We start from the raw sequence: 25,348 nt of genomic DNA, 5'->3' as shown, positions 1-25,348 counted from the left end.
CTACCCTTTTGGCATTTTTAAAATGTATATTATCTGATACATAAAAGATACTTATTAAATACTATTTTTTCCATTTTTCCTTCATTTGTATGTCAACTATCCATAAATATGTATCATAGTGATGCACTGAAGTGAGGAAATGAAATGTTTTGCTTTCCCCAGAGCTGGTGGTAGAAGTATGCACATCAACTTATAATAGAGAGGAAAATGGGATGGAAGTTGGATCACAGCTGTCCCACTGCCAGACTTACCAATATTTATCCCAAAGAAATACTTAAACATCTTTGTACTTCAGTATCTTCATTCATAAAATGAGCACTCACATTTACACTATCAGTTTGCTCAAATCATAGATCAATAGATGTCTGTTGTTTGAAAAAACCCGAGTTCTTTTTCATACATTAAAAACTTAGTCCAGTAATAAAATTGTAGTGAAGATAAACACAGTGATCATATTCAGTATTATATTCTGCAAAAGTCATGTGCATTAGTGTCTCCTTTAATGAAATAGCAATTACTTTTAATCCTAATGTTAAGAGTTCTAAACTAATCATCGTTTACATCACTATTTTGTATTAGTCTTATAATCAATTTTGCCTTGTTCTGGCAGTGATTCTAACATATACTAAAGAAAAGAATCAGCTCAAGTTCTTTAAAATGCCACATTTTCCTTTTATGACAAAACAAGCAAACCTAGGGAAGGAGACCACTCTTGAAGAGATCTAAATGCTTAGGAAACTGCACAGGCTGATTGGTTTGCATTATTTTTCACAGTTCCCCCAACTCCAAAAGTACTCAAAAAAAGCAAACTGGTCAAAATGAATTGACTTGCAAGCAATTAGTCTAAATGATGATTTCTCACAAAAACAAATATTCAGTACCACTTATTTACAGGTTTTGTCTAAATGTGACCTAAGAAAGGATAGTTTCACAATTTTTGTCTATACTTTATTTCTCCCACTTTCAGAATTTGAGAAGTAGAATAGGTAGGCAATTTTTATGAATCAAAAAATAATCGTTCCATTTGTACTTACATTTAAGCATTTTGTGTTTCTTATTCAAAATAATTTTGATGTGTATTTCTAATTTATATTCAGCCAACTAAACACATATTTCTTATTTGATAATGTTTCAAAGAATTTTAAATAGTACTCTTGGCTTTAGAGAAACTACTAGAAGAAAACCTGTTCAAAGTATGTGCTTTTAAACCTGGTTCATGCATTTAATCAAATATATGAAATGGCAAGACATTTGTATAGCAAGGTTAATATGCAAAGTAAAAATTTCTGTATAAGAATTTGGCTATTTAATTAGTGACTAGAGTTTTAGTTTTAAATCAATTATAGACTTTAATGTCTTCTTTTTCTAGTTCATCAGAGCAATTTCATTTCCAGGTTGCATATATTTAGAAGAAATGGTTGAATTCATGCTATTGGGTTTCTCTGAAAGGTGAATTACATAATTTTAAAATCCAGTTTGTAAAATGAAAAGTGCAAAATAATTCTAGAGATGACTCAATTCTAACTTAATATCACAGAAATCTTAGGCTTTGTTTTAACTCCCATCCTAAGTATATCCATACTAAATTATATTTTTTATTCTCATATATGTATTTTTTGCATGAACACACAGCGGGACTCGAACCCAGGTTTTCAGAATGGTAGGTGAGAACTCTGCCACTGAGTCACAACTGCCCACCTGCTATTCTCTTAATTCAAAGAGTAATTCCTTTTAAATATAATACTGACATAAAAGTTTCAAAAAGAAGTGTATTAAAAAATACAGATGTGTTAGTTTTCCAACTGCTGGAATGTGATATGCCAGATATGGAACAGCTTCTAAAAAGAGAATTTAATAAGCCCTTAGCCTATGAAAATATCCAAACTAAGGCTTCAAGGCAAGGATACCTTAATTCAAGAAAGGCTGATGCATCTGGAAAACCTCTGTAAGGTGGAAAGTCTCACTGAAATCTGCTGGTGCCTTCCTCCTGTTGCTTTCAGCCTCTGTTCCTATGGGGATTCCTCACTTTACTTCTCAGGGCCTGGCTGTTTTCTCTTGGCTTTTCTTGGTTCTCTCCACGTCCTGGCTTGCTTAACATCTCATAGCAATGTCTGATGGGCTCCAAGCATCTCCAAACATCTCTCTGTTCTCTAAGTTTTGACATCTGTGTCAGCTCTGCTCTGAAGTTCCTATCAGCTCTGTCACTTCTAACTCTCCCCCAAATATTTCCTCTTTTAGAGGATCTCAATACACTAATCAAGACCCACATGGAATGGAAGGAGTCACACCTCCTTTTATTCAAAATGTCACACCCAAAATTTGGCATGTCACATCTTCATGGACATAATCAAGTCAGAAGTTTTTGACCTACCCTATTAAATTAGGATTAAAAGAAATGGTTGCTCCCAACAGACTGGATCAGGATTAAAACATAGCTTTTCTCAGGGAATATATTGCCTTCAAATTGGCATGGTATGAAACATGTTTTCACAAATTTGTATCATGAACCAATTTACATCTATGGACAAATATGATATCTCTATATACACATAGTATAGTCTGTACTCCACAAGGCATGCAGAAAAATCTTTCCAAAACATGAATTATGTCATGCTTACCCAAGGAGCTTAAATTTAACTAATAGTAAATCTGTACTCATTTCTTCAACCAATACTGCACTGAATGCCCTCACTGCTGCCTGCTACCCTGCCACAACCCCTGCTGCTCTGCATTTCCCTGGTTTCCTTTATTTCCTGAAATAATGCAAACTGTTTCACTCCTCTATGGTCTTTATTCACAACCACTTTTACCTGGAAAACTCTTTTTCCTATAATGGCTCCTACCAGTCCTTCTTATCTACCTTGATGGTTAGTTCCTTTATTGTATTAATAAAAAATCATCAATATATGTGTTTTTATGTTGATGTATATTACTAACATTTCATGAAATTTTATTTATTCTTTATAAATAAATTATGTGCAAATGTGTACATATATATTCTTGTTTATGGGGAAGGGAACATTTCTCTTTTATTGAATATCATATTACATAATATAATACACTCAATAATATATAGTGGATGAATGAATCTACTGCTAGTATGTGATACATAACCAAATCATCTGCTTATGATCATTGCTGTCCTCCTATTCACACAATCAGCCAAAGACCACCAGAGACAACTCTGCTGTCAGACAAAATCAGATTTATTGAGTCATTGAAAGGAAGTCGACCACCCATCATGGAAACAGCAGAGTGTGTCACCACACAAAGTATGAGAGTTCTCACAGGATTTGGAGAATGGTGGATTTAGGCAAAATTTAAAAGAAGTAGTTTTGAGTGGTTCATTGCAAAGCAGTATGGTGTGCAAAGGAGTTAAGTTTATGTCTAAAACACAGAGCAGTCACAAGGTTCTGTACCCTTAGTTTGTTGGCTTGAAATGGCACATATTACAGAGAAACAAGTTCTTAAACCTAATCCATTCCTGTGGGTATAAACCCATTGTAAGTAGGACCTTTTGATAAGATTACTTTAGTTAAGGCATGACCTACCTCGATCAGGATGGGTCTTACTCCTGTTGCTGAATTTCTTTATTAAAAGAATGAAATTCAGACAGAGAAAGCCAGAGAAGCAAGAAACTAAAGTCTATTAAGCTCAGAAGATAAAGGTGAGCCCAGGAGTTGCCACTATGTGCTTAACCATGTATCAGAGGAGCCAAGGATTATCAAAAGCTGTTCTTCTAAACCAACACATGGCTTTCATAAAGACTTGACTTGGATATTTTTGCATCTTCAAAGCTTAAGCTAATAAATCTCCATGGTTTAAGCCAACCCATTCTGTGGTATTTGCAGAAGCAGCCTAGAAAATTAAAATTACAGAATTAGGATGGAGAATGTTGAGTCCTAAAACCTTTAGTTTGAAGCTCTGTGCTTGGGCTGGACATTGAGCTTGCTTCCTTGTATAAAAGTGATTTAGAGCCTCTGGGTAGGAGTGAGATACTTAGTCTTTATTTCAAGCAACTAATTTCAGGTGTTCTATGATTTTAGAGAACCACATTTTATCACTGAGCAAAAAAAATTGTAACTACTTAATGAAAGGGGTTGTTTTGGCACTTTATGGCTGCTGTGTGTCCATGAGAGAAACATTTTCCTTGCTAACTTTCCAACTGGAATTTTCTGTGTCTTTTGTTGCAGCTTAATTAAAATGGGGCAGATTTTGACAGTCAAGCATCTTTTTTTCTTTTCTCTCTTCATATACAAAACAGAATAATCTTAGATTGTTACTTAACCTTAGCGTCCAATGAACAACCCTCATGTCCTCTGTTTTGCAATAGCTCTCCTTATAGCTCCTTTCACATCTTGGTTCCTCAAGCTGTAGATCAAGGGATTGAGCATGGGTGTGTGATCACAGTGTAAAAAACTACAATTATCTTCTTCCCAGCCCAGGAAGACTTTGACTGTGGTCTGATGTACATGATGATGGCAGTCCCATAGAATAAAACCACCATGGTCAGATGGGAGACACAGTGCCTTGTGCCTCCCAGAGACTGACTGTATCCTGAGGATAGACAGAAGGATCCAGGTATAAGAAGTAACAATGAGGAGGAGGGGAATGAAGGCAATGATGATACTGAAGACAAAACAACCATCTCAGTAAATGAAATGTCTGTGAAAGCCAGCCTCAGGACAGAAGGCACCTCACAGAAAAAGTGATTCAGGACATTAGATCCACAGTACAGTAAACTTAAGGTGAGGACATTGATCACCATGGAACCAAGGCAGCTGATGAACAAAGAAGTGGCAGCCTGTTGGACACAGGTGTTTTGGTCTATGATGACAGTGTAACAAAGAGGATGACAAATGGCTACATATCAGTCATAAGTCATAACACCAAGGAGGACTCATTTGATCATTCCAAAGGAGAGGAAGAAGTATATCTGAGTAGCACAGCCAGAGAATGAGATAGTCTTGTTTCCCCATGTTGGATAGCATTTGTGGGACATTGGTGGATGTGTAGCAGATGTCCAAAAAGACAAATTAGTGAGAAAGAAGTACATGGGGGTATGGATACGAGGTTCTATTTGGATAATAGTGATGATGGTGATATTACCAGCCACAGTCATTAAATAAAATACCAAGAAGATGAAAAAGAGAGTGACCTGGATCTTTGGCTCAGAGGAGAGGCCCAGGAACACAAATTCAGTCACAGAGAAATTAGTTTTTATGATATCCATTTTTCAGGCCACTTTAGTTTCAAAGGACCATCTTGAAAACAAAATTAAATTCCCTATACATCATAGTGCTGGAAATACAAAGCATAACAAAGGAGGAGAAATTTGTGTCTGAGTTATATTTTGAGTATAGCTATAACAGTTTTATTATAAGTGGAACATTTCTCTTCTGTTTCTTGAGGAAATATTCTCCAGATGAGATAGGAATAGCAAAAAAAAAATGTTCAATAGGGTGAATCAGGTATTCTTGCCTTTTCTCAAATGGGATGCTCTTTGGTATGTCAATAGCCTCTCAAACCCTATTTATTCTTCAAAAGCCTTATTCACATTCCATATACTTCCCCAAAATTAGACTTTGTTTTTGTTCTATGGCTAACAATACAGAAATTTGATGCAGAGCCCAAGCAGAAAGTAGTAAAGGGCATTGACCCATGTGCTATGACTCTAGCCTATGGAGGAAGGTAGATGGTGCTTCTTCTGTTGCATCCTGATTTAACTTTCTTATACTTCATTCTAAAGAACAACCACTGTGCACAAACAACAACAAAACTGTCACGGAACACAATAGCTGCAAATTCTTCCAGTTTCACCACTTCCATGCTAAGGGATCTTGGGCACTTTCATTATGTAAAGGATGCACATAAGGATAGAACTAATTGGTTGGCTATTTTTTGAGAATTAAATGCAATGTATATAAAGCATGCAAGACAAAGTCTATGCCTAAGAAGAAGTCCATATAATAGTAGTTTTTAGTAATAGTCATGAAACATACAGTGATGCTACATTTTTGTAGAATTCATTTCTCTAATAATACACATTTCAGGAAAATATTATTAATGAAAAGGCTTAAAACAAATTAAAGATAAAAGGTATGTTCATTGAGAGACCTTAGCCCCTATCCTATGTCTCCTTACTTTTAGTTTTTGCAGTGTGTTAGTAAGTTTGACTACTTTCTTCTAGTCCTTAGCAGATTTAAAACAGCAACTAAGAAAGATATAGAGTGATCAGGAAACACAGAGCTAGGCACAGATACAATTAACAAGTAGAAGTTGCCAGTCATTCACCCACTTGCTCTTTCTTTTTCACTTAAAAATATTTTTTCTTCATTTCTTCATTTCAAAAATATTTTTTGATAATCTAGTATGTATCAGTAGCTGTGTTTACAGTGGTGAACATAACCAGCATTCTCAATACTCTCAGAGAATTTACATTCTACTAGAAAGTTGCAATAAGGGATGCATATTGGCCCAGAGAACATGCAGTATCTTACTCAAGAAGATATTTAAGAAATGAGAAGTTGCAGGGCATGAAAATACTGAATTATGCAAAATATTTCCTTTCAAATAATATTGGGTAACATATATTTTAGAAGTTTTTTCTTATATTTTTATTGACATCAACATTTGTCAAATAAAATGATTCTTTTAATTGGTAAACTACAATATCTAAACTTGAAACTCATGAATAAGGGAAGAATACAACAGGAATGAGGAGAGAAGTCAGGGTACAGCCCTGTTTTCAACAGGAATAGCAAGTAAGGGAGTTACATAACGTCTTTCCATTTCCTTTAAATAGTTGTTCAGAAGTTCAATCAATAAGAAAGATTTTAGTGGTTTTTTTTGGAGTGATTATGATGATAACACTCGATGCGCACAGTGAACTCCTGAGTTGACAAGCATCAGGATGTACTATCAAGGACCATGTAACTAGGGGGAAATGTAGAATTTTAGATGCCTTGCTCTGCGATCCACTGGCTGTGAAGTGTTATGCAATTCACCTCACCAATCTGTGCCTGATTTTTCTCATCTGTAGAATGGGAAAAGGACAGGACTTATTTCATAAGTCTGATGGATGGGTTAAATGGGATAACACATCTAAAGCACCTAAAAAATTGTTAAGTAGATAGTGAAGGATCAAAATATGTTAATCCCTGTATTATGCATTTGATTCTTATTGATACACTATCAAGTGTGCAGAACAGGAATTGTGGCATCCCTTTGAATCAGGGTTCAAGGCATTGAAAAGTTACACTGAGAGACTTGAGGAATTGCTAAGTATATGGGCAAGCATCTACATCACATATGTTCATAGTATATCTGTAAATAATGATACAATACAAAAAAACATTGTTTCATTTACATAGAATGCATTTATATGTAGAAATGTGTACACATCAAGGAACATAAATATCATGGGGCAACTTCTAAGTCACATCATTATTTTGAAGATTCAGTCATCTTTCTGGCTTTCTCTGAATGCACAACCACCTCAAAGAGTATTTTCAGTTACTTTTTGGATACAACTGCTGAAAACCAGCTACAAACATTTCAATTGTACAGTTTTCCAGGATTTAAATCTCCTTTCATTCCTTTTAAAACTTGAGTTGCCTTTTCTTCAAGGGTGATGAGGAATATTCTACTTTTCAAAATGCTTTTCTCTAGAATTCATAAATTTAGCAGCTGAAGAATGATGCAAATCTACCATATTAAATTGGGGTTTACAGAAGCCCTGCATATTTTGTAAAAAAATTGGGTTTACAAGAACCCTGGATATTTTGTAATGGATATAAAATGTAATTTTATAAAGGCATCCCATTCAAACAAACTATCAGCTAGAAATCTATATATCCTCCATTATACCTCACAAAGCAAAAGCTAAGGTTTCCAAATGTCTTCTGCCAATGTACCTGCCTAGAAAATGCTAATTCAATCTTTAAATCCTAGACACACATGCTATCCTCTTAGAACCTCTCTGTACACTTTTCCCCTGACAGATTTAATAAGAGTCTTCTCAGGTAAACCATTTATATTCATTGAATATAGTCTATTTTTATGGTTATACATGTGTATGTAAGCATAAACATTTTTCATTAAGCTTTCTCTTCAATTGATTTTGGGTTTTAGGGATCCTGCCTTGTTTTGTTTGTTTGCTTGTTTCTCCACGCATAATAAACACTATGAAATGTTGATAATATTAACATGTGTCCTTCTTGTTTCGTTCTTTTTTTGAGTATGCCTTGTGCTCAGACTGTGAATGAATTCACTCTCAAGGTAGCCATCATTTTAAGTAAAGTATTTAGTCAAGCAAGTCATTTTCTCTGAAAATATTATTTTTTCTGAATAATACTGCATAATGCTCAAAAATTATTTAATTCCTCTAAAAAGAATAAAAACAGTTGGTATGCCTTGATGCTAAGAATGCATACTGATGCATATTATTTTCAAAGTCAGGTTATTATTTTGACATGTTATATGTATAGCATATTAAGATTTTGATATATTACATGAACAAATGACTCACCTTTCCATTCTTTGGGTCACAGGAAGAAACCTGAAATATCTTTCCCATCTAACTGGAAAAATGTAATAGTCTTTCAGGAATTCAGGATTTTTAAAAACTGTCTCCCTAAATTTGCAATATAAACGCTTGTAAAATTGAAGAAATCATTTCCTCTAATGTATAATTAATTTGTCTGTTACTTAAATTTAGTTGATAGATTTGATAAATAATAGTGCTATTGTCAGCAAGGTGGCACAGTATTAGATCAAAATCATAAGCTCTGGGACAAGGACAAACTTAATTTGAATTCTGACTCCATCGTTTCTCTACTGGGCCACTTGAGAGAGTCTCATAACTTCTCTCAACCTCACTTTTTTCATATGCTAAATGGGAATTATATTACTATATAATTCATAAGATTAATTTTATGACTATACCAGAAAGCTCATATGACAGTTTTAGCATAATGTCTGACACTTACTAAGAACTTAAACCATGGCTAATATTATTATACAGAATCCAGGTTTATTAAATTCGCTAGAAATGTACTTGTTCATTAAGCTTAGAAGCACTGTTAGACATAGTTATGTTAGTTGTACATGACATATCATTCTAGAGACAGTACCTGTACAGACTTGTACAATTCCAATGTCATTTAATATTGTCACCATTTTGTGTGATTTTAGTGATTATGAATTAATCAGTATATTACATTTATTATTAGGAAAACTATTTTAAGGATGAAATTTCAGAGCTAAGAATAAGAAGGAGCACATCATAACCTAGTCCCACAAGTAAGGAAGGACATACAAAAGTCTCTCAAGCAGCTCAAAACTATTCTTCTAATAAATCTATGGCTGGGTTGTTAACACAATTACAAGGAAGAGGAATGACTACCTGTTAAAATCAAAGCAACATTTATAGTTCTTATGAATTATACTGTAAATATTATTTACCACTTGGAATGAATTAAGTTGACAAATTCTCTTGTGTAAGTAGTTAGGCACTGGTTTGATAAAGTATGTAGAAGAAGAAGAATTTCAGAGGAAAGGTTCCTGGAAGTCCATGTCCTAAAAGTGGGAAATAACTAACATCAGCAAGAGTAAAATGCTGGGAAACATGAAAACAAAGGTTGAAAATCTGTTTCAATTTAATATGGTGGTTTTGCGATGAATTACCTTTTCTCCCAATGAAAGGTGTCTCTAGGAAGAAGAAAAGAATCACCAAAAAAAAAAACACTACATACATATCATTACCCAACATGAATCTTTATTACATGAGAAACATTCTGCTAGTTATTTTACTACAAGTAAATTGCATTCTCACAATAACTAAATATATTTATACCATTTTGATGACAAGGACATTGAATATCAGAGAAGCTATACAAATTCTTCAAAGTTAGAGTATTTACAAGAGACATAATTGCCTAACTCCAACATGTCCTCATTAATTAGCTGCAGATTTTATTTTATTTTTACATAACAGGATACCATTATTGATGCAGTAAGAGGAGACAAAACATACCCTAAGGTGATAAGTGATGTGAGGAAATAATCTGCTTCATATCTATCCTCTTCACATTTGCATTCAAACAAAAGTCACTGACATATAAAGCAGATGTGATATCCATATGCAAAAACTGCAACATCCATGGTGATAAATTAATTCTCTTTCTATTATAACTACAAATGAGATGCTGCTATGATCCAACTTAATCTTTTATAGACAAATAAAATGCATACAAGATGAAATCCCCAAATCATCTGATTCTTCTCATTTTAAGATGTTAGACAAAATTTTAGATTCTTGAGGGATCAAATCCCAAATGTATAATTAAAAGTTAATTTGTTCTGAAGCATTATTGCTGCACAGTTTACATGTGACATGGCTTCCAGACTGAATGTGGTGTTGTCATCCTTATATGTTACTTCTCACTTGTTATCATAAAAATTGGTACATTTGTCATAATAACAGCAAAACATTGTAGCAAACAGACTTTGCAGCAGGCAGGGAGCCCCCCAGCCCCCTCCGCCCCCCCACCCCTCCCCCCCCACTTCTTCTTCTGGTTTGGCTATGTCCTCTGTGGAATATCCCCTGACATCTTCCCCTAGCATCCAGGAATGGATAAAACTGCAGGCAGGCAAGATAAGACACTTTCCTGGGATAGGGACCCCCTCCCTTAGCCTCCAAGAAGTGGGTGAAAATACAGGCAGGTGAGATAAGACACATTCCTGCGATGGGGACCCCTGCCCTGACAGCTTATCTGATTCTGTTACCCAGCTTCACACCTTAAACTAACCAATTGTTTTTACCTTAACATTGCATGTCATCATATTAAGTTTATCTTATCTCTAGCATGAATACAGTCTATAAAAGCTAAGGCTGTCTTTTGTTCCAGGCTCAAACTTCTGAGGTGACTCAGCTGAGCCTCATGCACATGAGTTAGTAAACCACTTGCTTCCCAAAACAACAGACTCTTGGTCTCAGCTTGTTCTAATTTCACATAAAGTTCCTGGAGGCCTCCAGCCTCATCCCTGGTTTCATGCAACAAACATAAAATGCAGGCTTCAAAGCCTCTTCATGTTTGCACAAACAGAGCCATTTCCTGGAATCAATGGGAAGATAGAGATGACTCTAATCTTAGTCCACTCTCAATTATCTGTAAAGAAAATGTGAACCCTTATTTCTCTCCCAACAATATGCTCTAGACCAAGTTCCTACTACATCATAGCTAATCACACACCATTTATATGGGCAGCAGCAAAGCTGCCTCTGAAACTAGACTTGTGACCTTGAACATGCCACTTGACCTTTATTATCCTCAATTTATTCACCTTTACAATGGACATGGAAGTATCTACACTTTAATATTTCTCCCAGTTTATAAGGTTCAGGTGGGAAAAGAAATGACTGTGAGAGGGAGAGGAAGGGAAGAAAAGGGGTAAGTGAACAATGAAAATTAATTAAACCCCTTCCATGTCAAAAAAAAAAAATGAACCAAGTAGCATCTCCATATAATCATATGTCTTAATCTCATGATTCTCAAATCCTGAATACCTACAATTCATGATTTGCTGTTTTTTAATATCATGGGTGTTTAACAATAATGGCTAAAGCTTTATCCTGAGACAGTTAAGTCATAATTTCTGTGGATGTACTCAGTCATAAGTATTTTTCAAATTCACCAGGCAAGGTATTTATACCTTAATTTACAAAAGTTTTACTGAAAAAAATATATATATAGGTGTAGACAAATCAAAGAATAAAATATTCATTCTCTTATCAGATTTCAAATGACATTTCTACTTTTTCCTCACCATATTACAAGATTTGGGAACTCATGTGTGGAGAGAATCTAAAAGTATCACTTTCATCAAAGATTTACCGAATGTCCAGCTCTCCTGTGCTTTAGGAAAGCTGATGCTTTCCAGATCAGCTTCTCTCCTGTTATCATCCCCTTCATATGGCATTTATGCTGGAATCACTATGGAGGCTATTTAATACACAAGGGAAATAAGAATAGAGGGCAGAAAGGTCACCATTAACATATAGTTTCCTATTTGACCTTCAAGACTCTGTAAGACAGAAACAACTGCATGTATATCCATTTCACAGCTGCAAAGACCAAAATCTAAGGGGGGGGGGCGCAGATATTTTTAAAGTTTATGTAGTTCATAAATGATATTAAAAAGCACTTGAATATTCTTCATATTAAAATGCTTATTTTCAAGGCTATGGTCAACCAAAGGCCTCTCATACACCCTGCCAGTCCCTTGAAGCCATTAGAAATTCTAAAGCAGTATGAGCCTTGACCTGCCAAAAACAGAGATTGACCTGCTGTGCTTGGTGGATGTTGATCAAGGTCTGGGGTAGGACATTGAATGCAACCTCTAGTTTTTAATTACCCCAAGTCAACCTTGTTTTGTAAGTCATCAATCAGTAGCTAACAATTACTTACTGAAGGACCACCGCACAATAGATACTTTTCTAGGTCTGGGTTTGAGCAATGGAAAACAGAACTCTAAGAGTATAAATGCTAGTGGGAAAATTAGACCACAAACTAGTGTGGAAATAAATGAATAGATTGGGTACTCTCATGGTCAGGTTCATGTGTCAACTTAGCCAGATGGTGGTACTTCTTTGTCTGGTTGGGCAAGTGCTGGCCTGTCTTTTGCGATGAGGACATTTCATAGAATTAAATCATGATCACATCAGCTGCATCCACAGTTGATTCCATTTGTATTCAGCCAGATGGGAGTTTCTTCTACAATGAGTGGTGCTTAATCTAATAACTGGAAGCCTTTTAAGGAGGATTCCGAAGAGACAGGCTCTCTTCTTGCTTTGGCTGGTGAGCCTCTCTTGTGGAGTTCATCCAGACCCTCATCAGAATCATTGGCTTCACATTCTGCCTTGCAGATTTTGGACTCTGAGTTCCCACAGTCACATGAGACACTTTTATAAATTTTATATTTGTGAGTGCTCCTTGTTGATTCTGTTTCTCTAGATAACCCTAACTAATACAGGTACTAACAAGTTCCATGAAGAAAATTCTATCGGGTATGGTGAGAAAGAGTAACTGGGGGAGAGTTACTGTTTTGGCTTGGGTGGTCACAGATGGCATCTCTAAGAAGGTGATATTTCAGTGGAGATCCAAATGATGAGCAACAAGCAAGCATGAAGACCCCAAGTTCATGACTCTGGTGTGTACAAGAAACAGAAAGAAGGTTCAAAAGGAAGGATTAGATTTAGGGAATGAGGGATAGAATGAAACAGATGATAGTAAAATTGGGTCATGAAAATTATAATGCAATACTGCTAAACAACCATTAGAATGGGAAAAAAATTTTAAAACCCACAAAACTTAGTTTTCACAAAGATGTAGAACAGCTTGAACTTGTCTAGGCTACTGTTAAAATAAAATATTAGATAAGATATTATTTATAAGGACTTATTTGAGCAATTTACAATTCATGAATTATGTAGCATCCAAACCACCTGTGGAAAGAAGTTCCACTTAAAGCAGGAAAAAATAGGACAACTCTAAGTCCCTAGATTCCTATTCAGTGCTTAAAGAGTTAACATATAACTGCAAGTACCTTGTTTCTTATATATCTCCAACTGAAATAATACACAGCTGCAAATTTCCTGGGACAAAAATTTCTCTAAATCTCCAAAACCTCATCAAACCACCAAATCCTCTCCAAATGATAAAGCATTATAAAATTCTGGGCCCAAAGCAAACTGTTAGTTAATGATGGGAAGCATAAGATCATAAAAATTGTTAACTATTTGCCCAAAGACAAATTTTAGGTATGTGACAACAAACCATGAATTCTGCTAGCTGTCTCCTTCCAGAACAAAGAAGACACCTAGTATTCCAAGTTAATTATGTAAACGTGCTACTAACAAAAATTTCCTGTAAAACAATCTAGCCCACTTTACTCAGTGCATGTCCCTCTCTTGGGCATGCCCACATTAACCTCTCTAGCATGCACTCTTCCTTTCTGATAAAACTCTTTCTTTAATAAAATTCACTACTTATTCCTACTGGCCCTCTTGTCTCTAAATTCTTTCAGTTTCAAGGCTATCAAACCTGAATTAGAACTCAGCTGGCACCATTGCCAGGAGAGCACTGGTTACACACCCAGGGGGTGGAAAGGGGGAATTTATATAGAACAAAAGCAGAAATAATGAGGAAATATTCTGAATTGATATCTAAACTGCATTGCCTCATTTGGGCTAATTCTGGTGGAAACCCTCATTCTAAAGTGCTGTTCCTGATTATGTAATTTTCCATTTCTTAGTCTGGCAGATGTTTTCTGGAAAGGTAAGGCAAGCATTAATTTTTTCATTATATTTGAGCATCTTGCAAAATGGGAGACAGATATACATTGAATAGTATGGTATTCTTGTCTATTCTGATAAACTGTCTCAACTACACCAAAACTGGATCATCACCAGGTATTGCTTAATTGCAATTCTCAAGGGTGAATCCCAGTCTAAGGAAAGACCTTGAAGTCAATTGCTTTTTGTATGTGTTTTCAAAAATTCATTCTCAGAAAGGATTCACATCTGACATTATGCAATGCAGGTGGCCATTTTATTTTATTTAATACTGTTGATTAAAGTGCCAATTGGTACAATCACTTTGAAAAATTACTTGGTGGACTAGCTAATCGCTCTCTCTATGTGGTGGCTACTGGTACCCATCCCCTTTTCTTGCTGCCTTGGTGTCCAGTCTCTGAGTGGCTTACTGGTGATAGAAAGGGACATAAAACCCCTCTGACTCAAGATCAGGGGTGGGCAAGACTGATCACTGATGACAGGTTTTGATTAGTGGTTAAGATTTCTGGGGGAATGGCTCCAAGTGCTGCCATAGTTTCAATCCTCTCTGGACACAGGCAACAGGTGGTAGAGATTTAAAGATGTGGTGCTTCCTCAGAGCTGTGAAGGATAGTTAACAAAAAGGCTACAGTTGCTGTGCAATCCAGAAAAACTCAGCTTTCAAGAGCCATCAGAAAGTTTATAGCACCCTTCTTGTCCCAGGACACTTGAGGAGCAATCTGCAACCCCTCCCTAGGTCCATGGCCCTATTTGTGATGGGAAAAACTGGCTTGGAAAAGTCCTCTCTGTTGTGCCCTCCTCTAAGAATTTGCCCTCCACCTTGAGACAATGAAAGGAGTATAAAAAAATGATAGAGACGGATGGTCTGGCTCAAAGGTCTGCAGACTTTTAACACCTTTCCTCAAAGCTTATTTCTTGGGAAAAAGAAGAGATAACCAAAGTTATGTAGGTAGACAAAATAATTCTGAAACAAATAACAAACAAAATCCCAGGACACAGCAGAAGCCCAGAAAGGCAGGGGAAATTCTGTCTTATCACTACCTGTTTATAAAATCAAGAAATAAATATTTCAAGTAATAAATCCCAGCATTTACATTTTAAAATATTAAATGTACAGTGTGCAAGAGTACAAGACAAAAAGAAAATGATGGCCCATCCAAAAGGATAGGCAGAAAATGCAAAAAATAAAATAAAATAAAAATAAAGAGACACCGACAAAGAGAAAAGACTGTGTACATACAAAATGAGCTCTATAAAATTTGTTTTTAAAATGTTCAAGGAGATGAGTACAAGGAAAGATATAAAGGATATTAGGTAAACAATGAATGGACAGCATTAGAGTTTATGTAAAGAAGGAAATTTAGAAAGGATCCAGACAGAACTGCTGGAGTTGAAGTCCATACTAAATGAAATGAAAAATGAGGGTTTCAAGAGCAGATTGGAGCCACCAGAAGAAAGAATCAGTGAACTTGAAAAGAAGAATTTTAAAATGAGTCAGGCTGGGGGACAGAAAGAGCAAAGAAATATTGAAAGTGAAAATAGCCTATGACAGCTCTGAGAAACCATAAAAAGCACCAGTATATATATTTTGAGAGTCCCTGAAGAAAGAAAGTGGCATAAGAGTTAAAGAAATAATGAAACTTCCCAAACTTAGCAAAAGACATGAATATGTACATCCAAGAAGTTCAGAGAACACCTAACAGGATAATCATGAAGAAAAGTATAGCCTGACATATATTGATTACATTATCAAATCTAAAGGACAAGGAGAAAGTTCTGGAAGCTGCAAGAGAAAAGCAACACATTACTTACAAGGGAGTCTCAATTAGATTGAATTACTATTTCTCATCTGAAACCATAGAGGCAAGAAAGGGCTGGGTTGAAATACTTAAAGTGATCAATGAAAACAACTGCCAGACAATACTTTTATATTTGGGGAGACTCTTATTAAAAAATGAAGGGTAGATTAAGATATTCTCAAATAAACAGAAGCTGAGATTGTTCATCACCATTAAACCTACCCTATAAACAACGCTATAGGGAGTTCCTCAGATGGAAAGCCAGTGGTACAAAGCAGCATAAAGAAATAAAGATCACTGGCAAAAATAACCATTAAGATAATTATAAATACCAATTTTATTGTAATGTATTTTTACTGTGCAGCTACCTCATCTCTTTCCTCTACAGGTGCTTAAATATAAATACATGAATAGTAATGATAAGTCTAGCTTTTTGAACAATATATAAACATATAAATGGTAACAAGTACAAGTAATTGTGAGGGTATAAGAAAATTCTATATGCATGCTATCAAAATTAAAGTTGGTATCAAACCAAATGTGATTGACATACTTGGGACATTAAATCAACTCCATGTTAACCACAAGTAAAATAAATGAAAAATACATCCAGACAGAAATGAAAAGGCACTCAATAGTGTAGGATATAAAAAAAGTGAACAAACATAAATCAGGCATTAATGGAAGTGAGGGACAAAAAGAGTTATGAGACTTACAAAGCCTAAATAGCAAAATGACAGAAGAAAATCCTGTATTATCAGTAGTGACTTTAAAATTAAATGGGTTAAACTCTCTAGTTAAAAGGCATAGATTGGCAGAATGGATTAAAATTAAATTACACAATTATGTGGTCTACAAGAGATTCTCCTTAAGTTCAAGAGTACAAGTAGGTTGAGAGTAAAGGATGGAAAATACAAAATTGTAATAGTCAAAAAAGATATGGGGTGGTTACAATATTATTGGATACAATGGAGTTTACATCAAAAACAGTTACAAGAGGGTGCCACAATGGCTCAGCAGGCAGAGTTCTTGCCTACCATGCTGGAGACCCAGGTTCGATTCCTAGTGACTGCCCATACAAAAAAAAAGCTTCAAGGAACAAAGATGGTCATTATATACTGCTACAGGGGACAATTTAATAAGACGATGTTACAGTTATAAATATATATGCAACTAACAGTAGAACCCCAAAATATATGAAGCAAATACTGAAAAATTTGAAGGGAGATATTGACAGTTCTATATTAGTAGTAGGAAACTTTAACAGATTACTCCCAATAACAGATTGAAAAAACATCTAGTCAGATGATCAAAAGGAAGAATAAAAACAACTAGACCAAACAACCATAGATAGAACACTGCACACATAAAAAAACACAATCTGCATTCTTCTCTAGTGTACGTGGACCATTCTCCAAGATAGCCTGCACATTGGGTCATAAAACAAGGTTCAATGAATTTAAAAATATTGAATAAAAAATTTAAAAGAAAAAAGAAATATTAAAGAAATACAATTTTATGCTCTCTAAACACAACAGAATAAAGCTAGAAATCAACAGGAACGGGAGAAATGGAAATTTCACAAATAGTTGGAAATGAAAGGGTATCCTCTCAAACAGTGGGTTAAAGAAGAAATATCTTGAGGTGAATGAAACTGAAAATACAGCATACAAAAGTTATGGGATTCAGTGAGGGCAGTGCTGAGAGGTAAATATAAGCTCTTAATACTTACATTAAAAAAGAAATGAAAAGGAGGACATTATTACCAACCCTGCTGAAATTAAAAAAACCCTAAGAGGATACCATTAACAGATGTATAGCAATGAATCCAGTCAAAATGAGTAAATTATTAGAATCACAAAAACTACCTACGCTGAACAAGAATAAATAGATCTTAACAAACCAATTACTAGTAAATATATTGAATCAGTTATCAAAAACCTCCTAACATGGAAAAACACAGGACCAGATGACTTTGCAGGTGAAGTCTGTCAAATATTCCAAGAAAGCTTAACTCCAATTCTGCATAAACTCTTCCAAAAATTGAATAGTGTAGAACACTCCATAACTCATTCCATTTGTTCAACTTCACTGTCATACCAAAGCCAGATAAAGTTAACACAATAAAGGAAAATTATAGGTCAATATCTCTTATGAATATGGATGCAAGATCCTTAAAAAATAATAGAAAACTAAATTCAGTAACATATTAAAATAATTATATACCATAATCAAGTGGAATTTATCCTTTGTATGCCAGGTTGCTTCAATATAAGATAATCAATTAATATAATACATTACATTACCAGAATGAATGGAAAAAAGTGTGAATGTATCAACTGGGGGCAGAAAATGGCATTTGACAAAATACAGCATCCTTTCCTGATAAAAACACTTGGAACACTAGGAATAAAAGGACACTTCTTCAACATGATAAAGGACATATATGAAAAGCCCATGGCTAACATATTACTTAATGGTGAAAGACTGACATATTTCCCTCAAAGAACAAGAACAAGACAAAGATGTCCTCCGTCATCCTGATTTTCAACATTATATAGGCAGTTTTTTTCAGAACAATTAAGCAAGAAAAAAAGATGAAAAACTGCCACATTGTAAAGGCAGAAATAAAAATACCCCTATTTGAAAATGGCATGATCCTATACTAGAAAATCTTGAAAAATCCACAACAAAACTCATAGAACTAATAAATGAGATCAGCAAAGTGGGAGGGTACAAAATCAATACCCCCAAATTAGTAGTGTATCTATACACAGTTAATGAGCAATCAGAAAAATAAGTCAAGGAAAAAATTCCATTCTGAATAGCAGCTAATGAATCAAGTATCTAGGAATAAATCTAAACAAGAATGTAAAGGACTTAAACATAGGAAATGACAAACCACTGTTAAATAAATTAGAAAAGACATAGCTAAATGGGAGGATAGTCCATGTTCCTGGTGTGGAAGACTAACTACGATTAGGTTATTGTGCTGGTTTGAAAGGATGTATGTCCCCTAAAAAAGACATGTTTTAATCTAAATCCCATTTCATAAAGGCAAAATAATCCCTATTCAATAGTGTATGTTTGAAACTGTAATTAGATCATCTCCTTGGAGATGTGATTTAATCAAGAGTGGTTGTTAAGCTGGATTAGGTGATGACATGTCTCCACCCATTTGGGTGGGTCTTGATAAGTTTCTAGAGTCCTATAAAAGAGGAAACATTTTGGAGAAGAAGGAGATTCAGAGGGAGTAGAGCAGAATGAAATATCCACTAGAAGCAGAGTCCACCAGCCATTGACCTTTGGAGAGGAAGAAGGAAAATGTCTTCCAGGAAGCTTCATGCAACAGGAAGCCAGGAGAAGAAGCTATCAGATGATGCAGTGTTCCCCATGTGCCCTTCCAGATGAGAGAGGAACCCTGACTGTATTCACCATGTGCCTTTCCAGATGAGAGAGAAACCCTGACTGTATTTCACCATGTACCTTCCTCTTAGGAAAGAAACCCTGAAATTCATTGGTCTTCTTGAACCAAGGTATCTTTACCTGAATGCCTTAGATTGAACATTCCTATAGACTTGTTTTAATTGAACATTTTCTTAGCCTTGGAACTGTAAACTAGTGTCTGATTAAATTCTCCTTTTTAACAGCCATCCCATTTCTTGTATTTGCATTCTGACAGCTAGCAAGCAGAACAATTGTCAATACTACCCAAAACAGTTTGTAGATTCAATAAATCCAAACTTAATTTCAAACAGATTTCATTGCAAATAGGAAATTCAATCATCAAATTTATATGGAAGGGTAAGAGCTCAAAATAATTTGTTATACCAAAACGGAAAGTGAAGTTGAAGATCTTACTTTCTGATCTTCAAACTTATTACAAAGCCATAGTAATCAAAACAGCATTGCACTGGTATAAAGAAGACACATAGACCACATGAAATAGAACTGAAAGCTCAGAAAATAATCTTCAAATTTATAGCCAACTGACATTTGAGAAAGTGGGAAATAACATTAAATTTGGAAATAATAGTCTCTTCAACAAATGGTGCTGGGAAAACTGGACTTTCATTTGGAATAAAAAAGAAGGAGGGCCCCTATCTCATGTCATTTACAAAAATCAATGCAAAATGAAGAAAAAACTCCAATATAAGAGCTAGAACTATCAAACTTTTAAAAGAAAACATAGGGGAGCATCTGCAGGACCTTGGGTTAGGCAATGATTTCTTATACATTATGCCCAAAGTATAAGCAACAGAGGTAGAACTAGTAAATGAGACCTCATCAAAATTAAAAACTTTTGTTCCTTATAGGAATTTATCATGAAAGTTAAATGACAATCTACACAGTATGAGAAAATATTTGGGAAACACTCATTCAATAAAAGAATAATGTCCAGAATTTATAAAGAAATCCTTGAAATTCACAAAGAAAAGACAAACAATCCAATTAAAACATGGGTAAAAGACTTGAACAGATAAGTCTCCAAAGAAGATAGGCAAGTAACCAGAAGGCAAATGTTCATCATCATTTGCCATCAAGAGATGCAAATGAAAATTACAATGAGATACCATTTCACACAAATTAGAACGTCTGCTGTTAGAAAAAGATGTAAAATTAGAGTATTAGGATTCATTGCTGGTGGACTATAAAATGGTGCAGACATTGCTAAAAGACAGTCTGGCAATTCCTCAAGAATCTAAGCATAGAATTATCATATGACCCAGAAACCCACTTCTAAGATTATACCCAGAATTGAAAGTGAGAACTTAAATAGATATCTGCACAGAAATAGTCATAGTGACATTATTCATTGTTGCCTAAAGATGGAAGCAACCCATGTATCCATCAACAAATGAACAGATAAGCAAAATCTGATAAATACATATGATGGAATATTACTCAGCAGTAAAGAGGAATCGATTTCTGATGCATAGGGCAACCTGGATGAATCTTGAAAATGTCATATTGAATAAAATAAGGCAGGTGCAAAAGGACAAATGTTCTATGAACTCACTGACAAAAAATAATTAGAATAAGCAAATTCATAGAGCCAGGATCTATAATATGGTTTGCTAGGGCCTGGGTTAGGGGAAGGGAATGGAGAGTTAAAATTTAAAGTATACAGAATTTCTTTGGGTAATGGAATAACTTGCATAATGGATGGTGGTGATGGTAGCACATTTTAATTGTAATGAACAATTCTAAGTTGTATATGTGAATGTGATTAAAAGGGGAAATTTTAGTTTGTATATACGTTACTAAATAAAGAGTAAGGGTAAACCCATAGAACTGCAACACAATGAATCCTCTTGTAAACCATGGACTATAGTTAATAGTACAATTATAAAATTCCTTCCTAAATGATAAGTGTACCTCAGTATGTAAGGTGTTAATAATAGGGTTGTATATGACAGCTTGGTAATTTTTATATTTATGCATCATAATATATATGTGTACACATAGTATGCATGATAATGGGTGGTGGTGATACATTTTCAACTCAGTTTACAACACTAAAGTGTATATCTAAATGTGACAAAGGGGAAATATTAGATTGTATATGTAGCGACAATAACTATTTAAAAGAAACTCTACGGAACTTCATTACACAATGAACCCTGACATACATCATAGATTTTAATGAATAGTATAATTATAAAAAAGTGCTATCATCAGTTGTAACAAATATTCCACACCAATGCATGCAGTGGTATGGAATGTATCTTGCACTTAATGCGCACTTGCTTTGTAAACCCACAACTTTTCTAGTAAAGCAGAAATAAAAAAAAATGAAAACAGTATATCCCACAATGGAATACTAGATATAAATGAGAATGGATAAATTAATAATGACATCAACTTTAGAAATGAATAACAGAGATATGATTCTTCAATAAAGAAAGTAAAAAATAGTACATGTGGTATGATTTTCTGTATATGAAATTCAAAAACATATAAAATTAACCTATGGTGTTAAAAGTCAAGACAGTGATTGCCTTTGGTGAAGAGTAGGGAGTGACTGGAAGAGAGAATGAAGATGGCATCTGGCATGCTTGTATTTTTTAAAATTTATTTGTAGTTTATAAGGGTATGTTAATTTTTGAAAATTCATAGAAGCATAAAATTTGCTTAGTGCACTTTTATGCATGAAAATGTGAGATATGCGAGGATATGTAAATGGAAAAAGAAAAAGTATTAATGACCAAATTATGTAGAATCTTTAGCTCGTTGCTTCTAAAACTTTAGTATGCAAAGGTATCCTATAGGTTTCCTGTTTAAATATCACACTAATTCATTAGGTATGGGCGAGAGTCTAAGGGTGTTTATTTGGAAAAAGATATGAGAAGCACTCATTTTATTGACTTTTGAACCACACTTCATGTAACTTGGTTTTAGGTGGTGACAGGGAGCTAGGATTTTATTCTGATTATAGCATTACAATATTTTATGCAGAAATGTACTATGATCTGATAAATTATTTAAAATCATTTTGGATGCCAGATGGAATGTAGAACCAGGAAACAAAGGACAGAGAGTAGCAACATTTAAGTGAGAAGAGATGGCAATGATTCTGGTTAGTATTGTCAGAATGAAGATGTTTAGAGTGAAAGAAAGAAATTGAAGCTAATCAAAGTGGAACAGAGAGGATTTACCCTTGATTTGGTTGTGAAGTATTATGAAAAGTATAAAATGGCATTGTGTTCTGGTTATTTGCCCTAAGCATAAAACGGTTGTATTCTAGTTCCATTTATTGAGAAAGAGAAGATTTTAAAACAGCCATAGCCAGAGGTGGGTGGAATCAATCATTCATCTTAGCTCTGTAAATCTGAAACAAGTTTAAATGTTAATTAGGTCATTTTATATAAGTAGCCCAAAGAAGTAGACCTGGCTTGAGATATAATTGGAAATAGACAGTGATGATTCTCAAATTCATAAGTTTGTGGAATATCTACCAAGCAATGATTAAGAAACTCTGGAAATCCATGAATGTAAGTCCTAAATGGATGGGGTACTGCCAAAAACATTTCATGTAGAGAAGGAAATAACCTATCTGGAAGTGAGGAAAAGTTTGATTGACCTGACCACATATGGTTCTTTCATCTTATTAGGAAATAGTGTCATTTCAGTAACTCATTGATGGCCTTTGTTGTTAGAAGCTTGAGCACACTAAAGTGACAGCAACCATTTTATTTTTAGTGGGAGGAGATTCAATAATCGAATCCAAATATACCCTCCATTCTTGCCACAACAGCTAATTTTAATGAGTCCACTATTTGAGTATAGGGATCTTAGGAAAAAGGCTTATCAATATCCTCAGCATGGGTCATCCTGTCCACTTGATTATTCTCTTCTCTACAATTCGTGTCTGATAGTGGACATATAAAATGAGTATGAATAACAGGGTATACCCTGTAATAACAGGGTTCTTTCCCAGAGATACACCTCATATCTCTTCCAGATCTCCTTGCTACTTTTATTTTCCAATCTTATACTTTTCAGTCTATGATCACCCAGTCAAACACTAGTCATTGAATTGATAAAGAAATACTTGAGACCACCATTTTTTCTATGCTAAAAGAAGATAACTTGACATAAACTTTGATATGCATGTGCACAATTTGGAGCTAAAATTTTAGCCCCAGGAAAACTGCCCACCTAAAAGAATGAGGAATTCTTAGTTGTTAGCTTGAACTATGTTTTAGAGAGAGAGAAAAATAATATGAGCTTGAAACATCCTATTGTATCTAGAAAACAAGGGTGATTCTGTCAGTGACAGGGTCAGAAACAAAAGAAAGGAGCCAACCTTAAGAATCCCTTGCTGATAAGGTTAGGAAATTCTGGGCACAAAAAAAATTATTAAAAAACTTAATTTTTAATTAAAATATATTAAAACAATGAAACCTAAGGATCCTCAAGAAATGTATATAGTGAGTATAAAAAAGTAGTAAAATACAAAAGAAACATAAATACAGTGGATTATTTCATTTTCATTGGGCTTTGAAACTAAGGTACTCTAAAAACAGTTAAAAAACATGCATAGCATATATAAATATGCAGAAATGCAAATACATATGCATGCACCCATGCTTTATTGGTATAAGCAACAAATAAAAGTGTAAACAATGGAATTTTCTATGTAGTCTCAGCAGATTTAAGAACTCTATGAACAGCAGGAAGGAATAATCAACATTGATGAATACACATAAAAGTTGCCACCAAAATTGTCACAAAAAATAACCAAGTAGAAACAGGATAATTCCAATATTCTGAATTAGATAACTTCTTACATAAAAAATTCATTATACTGGTTCAATCTCTGATCTTATAGATGGAGGTTCAAAATAACCTTATTAATTATAATAAAGTTATTGCTGTATTAAATTAATCTTGGATAATTCTCATGTATTAAATTATAATAACATTAAATATTTTTTCTTCATTTGGCTGAGAGTGGAAAGTACATTTTTTAAGAGGAAGATGTGTGGCAAAAAGACAAAAATTTAAGTTTAAGATGATGGATGTTAAAGTCATATTGACATTTAAACCTCAACTATAAAAAGGAGACGTAATCCTTTGACACATTATTCTTATTTCACTTACTTCAAGAGAAAACTAGTCCATTCTTCAAATATGAAGCAAAAATTTGAGAATGTAGATCTTGTAAAGTGGCTGGGGTGAGAAAGTATTCTTATTTACTTTTCTTTTGAAAGGCTACTTTACTTCCAGGAAAGTGACTAAAATAAAGGATGATTATAAATATGTATGACAATAATAATAGGAAATTACAACACAGAAATGGACATAATGAGGAAATTAATTAAGCCTACATATTTGCTGTTTTTATTTAGGCTTAAGTGAACATTTGCAATATGGACTGTCATAATTATATTGAGAATATTTTGACTTAAATAAGTGTTGGGGCCCTTTAGAGGACTTATCTGTCCTTTAATATTTAATTAAAGCATATATACCTAAGGAAATTTAATCAATAGAAAATAAATGTAGGACTTAGGAGAATTTAAGTTTATTTTAAACACTTAATAAATGGAGCATTAAAAGTACTACAATTAAATTGATACCTTTCCATGTAATGATGCCTCCTAGGCATTAATCAATCAATAACATAGATATCTTGGATTGGTTTGTCAGTTTATAACAGGGATGGCTTTTCATGACCACAAAACCC

General features: G+C 34.4%; 1 long non-coding RNA gene and 1 pseudogene across 1 annotated transcript in view; both read right to left on the bottom strand.

Moving 5' to 3' along the window:
* LOC143679154 (uncharacterized) overlaps positions 1-25,348 on the bottom strand; it is a 68,332-nt gene extending 42,984 nt beyond the window's left edge. Inside the window, exons 1-2 of the long non-coding RNA XR_013173572.1 lie at positions 25,242-25,348; positions 9,466-9,579 (exon numbers count right to left, since the gene is read on the bottom strand). This is a non-coding gene — a long non-coding RNA (uncharacterized LOC143679154). The remainder of the gene's footprint in view (positions 1-9,465; positions 9,580-25,241) is intronic.
* Positions 4,311-5,233, bottom strand: LOC143679149 (olfactory receptor 2B8-like; annotated as a pseudogene).

The sequence above is a fragment of the Tamandua tetradactyla genome, chromosome 4 (assembly GCF_023851605.1).
Source record: "Tamandua tetradactyla isolate mTamTet1 chromosome 4, mTamTet1.pri, whole genome shotgun sequence".
Classification (NCBI taxonomy): Eukaryota; Metazoa; Chordata; class Mammalia; order Pilosa; family Myrmecophagidae; genus Tamandua; species Tamandua tetradactyla.
Note: the sequence above shows the minus strand (reverse complement) of the source record. Positions and strands in the feature narration are given on the sequence as shown.